Source organism: Drosophila takahashii, chromosome 2L (assembly GCF_030179915.1).
Source record: "Drosophila takahashii strain IR98-3 E-12201 chromosome 2L, DtakHiC1v2, whole genome shotgun sequence".
NCBI classification, from domain to species: domain Eukaryota; kingdom Metazoa; phylum Arthropoda; class Insecta; order Diptera; family Drosophilidae; genus Drosophila; species Drosophila takahashii.
Window position 1 is genome coordinate 15,897,691 of NC_091678.1, and position 9,955 is coordinate 15,907,645.

The following is a 9,955-nucleotide window of genomic DNA, read 5'->3' on the forward strand; positions in this document are numbered from 1 at the left end:
TGATGATACTTCAGCTGCTTGGCGCTCTTCTGTTTGTTTATATATTTCAAACTTATTTTTTGTTGCGCATCCCAAAGATTTCCGCAGCATTTTGTGATTTTGTTCCTTAATTGTTGCGGGAATTTGTGGTTTATGGTTTATGATACAATATACCACGATGTACTACTGAGCAGGGAAGTGGAAGTGGGTGAAGAGGGCGGTGCCGTCTTGTCAGTCTAAAGTTCACAAGTTGTCAAAATGTTTGCGCTAAACTCTCAGACCCGGAGCATTTAGTGGCCTGGACTTATCTGTCTGTGTTAACACATTACCAGTGCTGACGTTCAACTCGAGATGTGCTTTTTTCCCAGTTTGACGGGGCTGATTCAACAAATAAACAAAAGGTGAAAATTTCACAGAGAAAAAATACTAACAAAATCGTTTGTAATCGTGATTACTGATTTTAATTTGAATATATAAAAAGCTAAACAAGGATTAATGCAGTTATTTATTAGGATTGGAAAACCTTTTTATGGGTTAATTTGTTTATATTATTTTATTCCATTTTAAATTTAAAATTATTTATTTTTTTATTTGTTGAAATTTTTCCAATACGAATTTAAGATTTACATGCCTTGTTAATATCGGATGACTTCATTTTTTTCTGTGCACTCTTAAGGAAAATATGTCTATTAAATTAAAATAGACACTGACGAAGCCGCTGAAAAGTTGCCTCTTTCTTTATCTCTCTCAATTCAGTTGCTTAAAAAACAATAAAAAGCGAAACGAGAGGAAAAGTCAGACATACTTCCACCTCAATGATTAATGGATGCCAAACGGTTGTGAAATCCTATAAACAAAGTCAAACCTGAGACAAAGACTTTCCAAGGGACCTGCCCCCCGGAAAAGTGCATTTGGCTTCGATCACCATTCCGAATCAACTGTCAAATCCGTGATGTTCACCTGGTCTGGGTGCAAAATCAAAGGGTGGACGGGAATGGCGGCGGGCGGAGGGCGCTTGGCCATAGAATTCTCTCGCACTATCAATGGGGATCATAAAAACTTTATGGCCCACAGCAAAAAGAAGCTGCCTCAGCAGCAGCTACAATTCTTTTAAGTGCCCTCCGCCGTAATTACTCTCAAGCCCAAAGTCAGCTGAAAAATATGCCACTACAGATCTACAAACATCATTTTGTATATATAGTTATTCCCGATAACCAAACATTTTCATGGGGGAGGGCGCTACACGGATTGCTTGGTATTGTTCGGACGAATGACCGATTCGGGGAAGCGCTTCTCGATTTGTGCCACAAAAGCTCTCCGGAACGGCTTTAAAGAGTTCGAAGCGAAGAACAACAAACAAAAACGTCGTGTTATGAGCTATTAACGTAATTGGAAAATGGCATTGGGGGAATTAGAGCGCTCTTTGAAGCACTACAATGAAAAACTCGGGCTACTGAAGAAGAAGGAAAATAAACAAAGAATTAACCAAAAATGGAATTTAATGGAAAAATTTGTGATTGAGTGGGCTATTTAGTAATAATTAAAACCTGAAAACTGACAAATGTATGTACGAATAAAAATTGCATTAACATGTTAATATTTATATACTAACAATGAGAACAACTAATTAACTAAATTTTAGTGGTTTATTTTTAATATTAAATATAATATTTAATATCAAAAGTGTCTAAAAAAATTTTCACTCTCATTAAATAAACAAATGTGTATAACCTCTGGGACTGTGAAATTTTGATTATTATAGCTTCTTAATCTTTAAGACCTATTGTATTCAAAACTCATTTTTCGAATTATGCAACATTTTTTAATAATTTGTGTTAATAAGGCCATCATTCCGAAATATAATGAACAAAAATCCATAACTGAAACTCTCTCCCTTTCTCTGCTCTCGTTTTCCTCTTGAACTGCCTCATTTTGAGGTATCTGTGTCTGAGTTTTTCGGCTTATAATTAAAAACGCATAAAATCGAAACAACAAAGTAGCCCCACAACAACAGCAATAACGAGAAACAAGCAGAGAAAAATGTTAATACTCTGCCTCGAATTCATTTTTACGCAATGTTCTCTTCATAATTCAATTGTTTTTATTATGTGCGCCGACACACAGCGATCATAAAATTTTATTAATTTAATTGGATTTTTTTCTTGTTTTAGTTTTCTGTTTTAGTCGTAATTAACGTAGAAAGTGCTGAGTGCGCGGCCACAGGAAATGATTCTTCCACGTTCAACAAATTAAAAAAAACCGCAAAAAGTAAAAATCCAAAAGAAAAACAAAAACAAAACGACAGAAAACAGATTTAGTTTATAAATTATTTCGAGCTTTTATTATTATTTATTTACCATTTTTACCACCCATTGTTGCTTAAACAATTAAAAAATACACACAAAAGCCCCGAAAAGAGCCACAGAAATAATATATTTCGAGTCAACTGCTTGGCTTTTTACGAGCGATTCAGTTGATTTACTATCCAGCCCCCGAAGAAGTATCCGAGTATCTGAGAATGCGAGTATCTGAGTATCTCGGCATTTGAGTATCTGTGTGGGACAGGCGTGTTGAAACGGACAGTCAGCATCAGCAGCGGCCGAGTAGTAAAAGAGATTTATGCCCATTTTGTCAGCTGCTCACTCGCTGCAGACATTCCACCACTCGTCCTCCGTTCCGTTCTCAAGTTCAAACTCTATGAAAATGGATTTCAACATGATTTTTACTGGCCGACATAAATTAAGCCACTATCGCCCCTCCAATTTGACCATTTCCATTTCCATTCCCGGTCACCTACCGAAAAATAAGTGCCAAAGCTTAATTAAGCCACTTCCCCGGGCTCGGGCTCATCATAAATTGGCCTTAGTGTTGAGCTGATGCCGAGCGGTCCGATCAAAAACAAAGAGCAGCCTTGCCGAAGGACCACCAGGGATCTCGGATCACATGGGTCTGTATAATGGGCCAAACTGGTTTTTCGTGCCGGACGGCAGCGTCTTGTGCGGATTAAGCGATTAAACAAATTAAAACAAATTACGTTTTTGCACCCACCACAGCGACGATGAGCATAAAATTAATAAAAATTTACCTGTCACGAAAAGCGGCCAACTTAAAAATGTCCCAGTTGGTGTCGAAACTTTAAGGTATTTACAAAAAAAGCCAGCTACAGGGTGTCGCTTAACAGTGGCGAATTTGTTTCGTTGAAGCTTAGTGGGGTATACGTTTAATATATGAGAAAATTTAGCTTTAATTTTATTACAATTTAAAAAAAATTTGGTTCTGACAAAAAAAAAATCGAAGCCTTTTTAAAAGTATTTATATTCATAAATAAGTTGAAAAAATTAGAAAAGAAGTAGCATCAGTTTTAAAAGGGAATGTTAAAAAAAAATTCCAAAAAAAATAGGTAAGCCAGTCAAAAATTTTAAAAAAACGAAAGAAAGTTGATTTTCTATAAATAAAAAATAATAAATATCTAAAATATTTAACAATATTTAGTTTAAATTTGATGTGGAAAAAAAATATTTTAAGTAAATTAGGTCTTACCCAAATAAACCCTACTATAGGGTGCCTGAGTTTCTCTATTTCCTGATTTTTCTATTCAGCGCCAATTGGTGCAGCTCGGTTTGTGTTTTGCCAGCCCATTAATTTCCTTGGTCTCGACCAGATATCCAGAGCTCTTCCTGTCCGACGCACCCACAAATTAAGATCGACAAAATGGGCAATTATAATTATTGTTAACGATTTGTTTAGGTAGCATTAGTTTGGCTGTTTAGTTAGTTTGGTTAGGCCAATGCCGAAATTTATTTTATTATTTATGCACCGAAGTTCATTAAAATGCAAATTTATTGGCCCTCGTGGTCTCAGCCTTGTTGCACGGCCAATTGGCCAATTGGGTTTCAATCGAGCAAAAAAAAGGAGGGGAAAAAACTTCCAGAAATTTATAGCAATTTTGCCGCTTGGCAATTGTTAACAAATTTACTGTATATATCTATCTGCATATAATTGAACGTGTTTGTATGTTTTTCCTGATATTGCGTATGCGCCATGTGAGTTTATGGCGGACGCGTGTTTGGCTATATTAGTAAAGCACATACACTCCCATATTGCTCATACGCAGCGTTAAACGAATGTAGTGAGAATCTGGTGATTCAGTCGCACTAATTGAGCGTTCCCCAGAAATATGCTGATTCCAGGAGAAAGTCAGGGTTAACAGAAGGTATACTTTATGATTAACTGGAATTTATTATTTTGGTATTTTTCTTTTGCGTTCTTCTTGATAAAGAAGATTCTTTTCATTACATCTTTTCTGATTGTAAAATATTTTCTCTTCATAATTTCGTACTAATTGAAGGTGTCAGTTTCTTGTTTAATAATCATAAAATACTTTGTATGAACTGAAGATAAGATATTGTTTCATTTTATATTTTATTTATAAAGATTTTACCTTAAGGTCTAACCTCAGCGGAATAACCTATTCAACGGTGATCTAAAGGATCGCATTTCACATGTCAACCCTTCGTTTAGTATGTTTTAGAGATTTGGTTACATCGGTAATTACTCAACAATTTTTAACCTGATTAAGCAGAGGCAGCAGAAAGTGCATCACCTGGACAAAAAAGGCTGCCTTCGGCCAGTGACATCAACTTGTCGTCGTTTTTTTTGTTTTGTTTTATTTTTATACCCGTTACTCGTAGAGTAAAAGGGTATATTGTATTCGTGCAAAAGTATGTAACAGGTAGAAGGAAGCGTTTCCGACCCCATAAAGTATATATATTCTTGATCAGGATCACTAGCCGAGTCGATCTAGCCATGTCCGTCTGTCCGTCTGTCCGTCTGTCTGTCTGTCCGTCTGTCCGTATGAACGCTGAGATCTCGGAAACTATAAAAGCTACAAGATTGACATTTTGCATGCAGATTCTAGGAGTTCCTACGCAGCGCAAGTTTGTTTCAAAAGGGTGCCACGCCCCCTCTAACGCCCACAATCGCATATATACGATTTTAAAAATTTCAATATTTTGGAAAAGTAAAAATGCAGTTTTATTGTGTTTATCAATACCTATCGAAATGTAGAAGAAATTTTTTAAATCGGACCATTCGTTAAAAAGTTACGGCGGATCAAAGTTTTTCTCCATCTCTTTCGCACTCCCTTTAGCTGAGTAACGGGTATCTGATAGTCGGGGCACCCGACTATAGCGTTCTCTCTTGTTTATTTTGTTTTTGTTGGCTGTCAATGGCACTCAGTGCTGAATGCAGGGCATGTGCTGCATGCATTTAACTTTAACATGACAAACCGCAAACTCATAATACACAACATCGGCGACAACAGGTTTCCACAACCGCAAGATAAAAGGGGGTTCAAGTACCTCCGACTCCAACTATATCTCCGACTTCAACTCCTCCACTCAACTGGACTGCATCTAGATGGGGAAAAGGAAAAAAAATCAAGAGAAAAAACTGTCCCAACTGTCTGAGCGGGCGATTCATAATATCATATTTCACTTCCTTCAGGATATCATAAAACTTGGCGCATTGCGTTGTGGCTCGCTGTGTTGTCAACATTTATTGAAAAGTCGTGCCGATTTTATAGCCATTTTCACTGTACACCGTACACTGGACACAGGAATATCCCAATCTCCCAATCCCAATCCCAGTCCCCAATCCCAGACCGAGACACAACCCGAAACCCATCCCAAAGCTGCGGAATGGCGCTCCATCGCACTGACTTAGTTTATTTTGCAGCTATTTATCTCGCTTAGTTGGTACTTTTGGCGTAGATTAAGTGCACTAAATACCAAAAGCCCGGCTAGAAGAGCCAGAAACGATTTGACTCCCGCCGATCGCCAGACGCAGAGACGGAAAACAGAAACGCAGACGGAGCTGCAGACAAACGGCTGGACAGCGGACAAGGAGTGAATTCGGTTCGGGGTGAACTGAACTGTGGCATAAAGTTGCATTCGCTTATTTATGAGTTAATATACATGAATTATGACATCAAAGGCCCCACAGTCAGCCCAGGTTGCTCTCTAGCCCGACTGAAATCGAAAACGAAATCGAAATGAAAATGGACGCCGCCTCATAGGCAAAGATCACACACTTAGCGAAATTCAAATATGTATATTGGAATTTATTGAAAACCAAAACAATCCCAGTCCGTATTTGCTTTAAATTTTTTTATAAAAAATTATAGTTTTTACTGTCCTTATTATTAACAAATTTAGGATATTTTTTATAAGTATCATTCTTTCGTTATTTTTTTTAAATTTTAAAAGTTTATTGTAAAATTGTATGAATTGTAAAATTTTTTTAGCATATACTTTTAAGGATTAAATAGATTTTTTCCAAGTGCAGTGATCTTCTCAGGCAAAAGGTTCCGTCAGAGAAAAAACGATTGTTTTGACACGCGGCGTTTTGTCTAACGGAGGCGGCTTTATTGAGTTTCATTTGATTCACCGATTCGGTTTTCGGGATTCAATCGCTGGGGCATCGGGGCAAATTAAGAGACCACACGCAAGGTGTGCTCCGGAAATAAAATATCCATGCTCGACCGCTCAACAAATTGAAGGTTGTGTGAAAAATTGTTTCACATACAACGAGCCAAAAAACAGAAACAAGAAGATACGAAATAAAATGGAATATTTTATGACTAAACGTCGGCAACAATAGCAGCGACCCGGCCAATAACAACAGCAAACTATTAACAAAAAAATAAAAATAAAACAGAATATATATATTTGTTCGAGCTTCTGTTGCGGCTTTGCGGTCTGAGATCGGTTCATCGTTTGTCGGTCTTTTGCCTTTTTTGGCAACGCTCCTCCGCAGCTCCCCAGATCCCCAGATCCTCATTCCAAGACCAACTTCATCGCTCGGTGCGTGTGGCATGTTGCCATTTGAGTTTTACATGTGTTTGCGGCCTTTTTGAATGCCGCTTTGGAAGCGTGTGCTACCAGCTCCGAATTACCTGAAATAAGTATCCCCAATCTGGGTGATCCCCCGTCTCCTGAGCACCAATTAGTTACAGCTGTGAGTTGTGGAGCCATCGAGCTCTTGGAGTTCTCCCAGCGGAAGGAAGTATTAGTCAGACTCTGAGGAATTCAAGGGCACGTGGAAACTATAAAATGAATTTCGTGAATTCTTGAAACGGAATCTCGATGACTCAGCTACTGTTGCTGTGACGCATCGGATGAAAAATCAATGGAAAGATGGGTGAATCGATCTAAATGAAAGAACATCAGCACATTAGTATTGATAAGATCAAAATGTCCATGGAGAAGACATGGAAACGGAGATAAAAACAATGTACGACTTGATCTAAAAATAGAACTATTTGTAGGTTCAAATGTTTTATAAATTTATTTATAATTTAACTTACCAATACATTGGGTATTCAATATTTGGTCATCAATAACTTTTAAATTTAGTTCCTTGGGTTTATAGCTATATAATCACTAAAGACTTGATAGTGAAATTTTAATAGATTTACAAGATATGGCCGTTACAAAAAAATGTTGTATGTAAAACTTTAACTTCCTATAAAAGGTAAACGCGAGCTAAGACAGAGAAACCCAAATGGGTTTTAGCTTATTTCGATAAGTACTTTCCGCCCATGAAATCAGAATTGCGGTTACATTTTATAACCCTAAAAATGTTGCATAATGATTTATTTAATTTATTTAAATATTTAACTGAATTTTATTTTTAAATATTGCTATTTATTTTAACTCGAAACCCAGAATAACCCTCCCATTGCTTCTGTCGCAATACCTTCCTATCCGATCGCCATGCCCAATGCATTTGTCAGTGCGAATTTGGAGTGATGAACGCGATATTGAGAGCAGTGCTGACCGCAAGATGTCAACGTTAGGACAAAATGCAATGCGAGGTTTCTGTGGTGCGCCCAACTCAGATTGCGTTACAATAATTTCCCCATAAAAATGTCGAAAAATGCGCGCGCCGGAACCCTTTTTTTTTATCATTTTTCGGACAAAGATTAGATCTGCCATGCGCAAAAATATTATGATGCGGACAAACCGCAAACAAAACAAAAATAAAAGCGCAGACAAAAAGCTGAAATCAAAGCATTTTGAGGGCAGGCCGAATGGAAAGTAAGGCACCACTGAATGCTTGAATGAATGCCTGGATGGATGGCTACCAATCTGGCTGCTGAATCATAGAAACATAAGCGCGATCATAAGCGATGGTCCAAAGATAGCCCATCAAAGTTCCCAAAAAAAATAACAATCGAAAAAAATGTGTACAGAAAATATACTTTCGGTGGTCGACGTTGGGTATGCCCCTTAAAACCGTGTTAGCTATACAAAATATAAAAAAACATGTTAATTAGTAACTCAATTAAATCTAAAATCCATATTTTGTGGATGGTAAATATTTCTAAGTTTTCTGAGTTGCAGAACTATTTTAAAATTTACAATACAAATATATACCATATATATATATGCTTTATTAGTCACAAAATGAACCAAATTTATATACCCTCGACGAGAAGGTATAACAAAGTTCAAGCCAAACCGGCAGTTCGACATTTTTGCTAATTTGTGCAGGGCGACTGCCAGGAGGCATTAATGTCGCTCAGCTGTCCGCGGCAGTGTGAGCGACAGAAAATAAAGGGCTTGGACCTGAAGCTGGACCCGAATCTGGATCTGAATCGAGATCGGGATTGGTATCGGGATCGAGGTACAGGAACCCTAAACTGGGTCTGCGGCTAGGGCGATCCACTGTCAGCTTAGGACTCGAACTACACGCGAAATCGGTTGACAAAGCGACTTTGGCGAGATGACTTCATTCGCGTTTTGTGTGCGTTTTGTCCGGACTCGAGGATTGAGGATCGCGGATCCCAGCGATCGAAGCGATCTGTGCCAATTTATCGATCAACACGCTTAAGCGCATTTCGCATTTCGCGACGACAACGTCGCCGACTTCTAGAGATTTGAGGGCATTTAATTTGGCCGCGCTTGCTCTCCTCCTGGTGAGCCTGATAAGCTTTATTGATGCGATTAGCGAAATGAGCTTTAGCCTGACAGGCATCAACTTCAACTTCAGCGGCAGGAGTATAGCAGAGCCAACCAAAACCGACAACCGACATTTCTCATTAACAGAATCTTAATTTTTTCGGCTATCGACTCTCTCTCTGTCTTGTTGCACTTTGTCAATCGCTGGCTTTTGAATGAAGTCATTTTGGCCTGACCTTGACGTGAATGACGGTTGAGATATGACTTTGGTAGCAGGAAGTGGCTGACGGCCAATGATGAGTTCGTGTTGGCTTAAAGTGATTTGTCTTGTTAATTATAATTACGATTTTTGGTAGGATGGTTTCAGAGAAATTAAAATACTTAAGAAAATATTCACTAGGTGTAGTAGTTATATTAGACAAATGTGAGCCCTCATATAAACATTCTGAAAATTAAGAGGGCCTAATTTATATTAGTTCCCCTCCAATTAAAATAAACAAAATAACCCGGCAATACATATCTGCAATCTGCAAAGTGTCACTAATAAACTTTGGGCCCGCTCATCACGCAACGCCAACTGATGGCGGATGGCCTGAGCCCAAAGCCAGATTACTTAATTCCCAAATTGGCCCTAATTCACGCGCCAAAGTGTGTTAAATTGCCATGGCGAGGGAGCCTGGACCGGAGGATCTGAGAATCCGAGGCGCTGAGCTTTTGCATATGCGCCCACCCGTGACTGGCCGTGACTACCTGGGAGTTAAATCCGTTCAGTCCAGTCCAGTCCATTCCATTCCAAACCGAGATTCACACACAGAACCATCCCTTTGGCCCCGGGCACTTTGGATATCTGCTGCTTCGACTGTCTGTCTGTGTATTTTGATGACTACTATCGGGTGCAGTCGCTTAAGCTATAAGAAAAGTGCCAGGCGCATCCGGAGGTCTCTCTCCTGCTCTATACACTCAACCAATATCTATTTAAATAATAATAATATTTATTTATTTATTTATTTTGT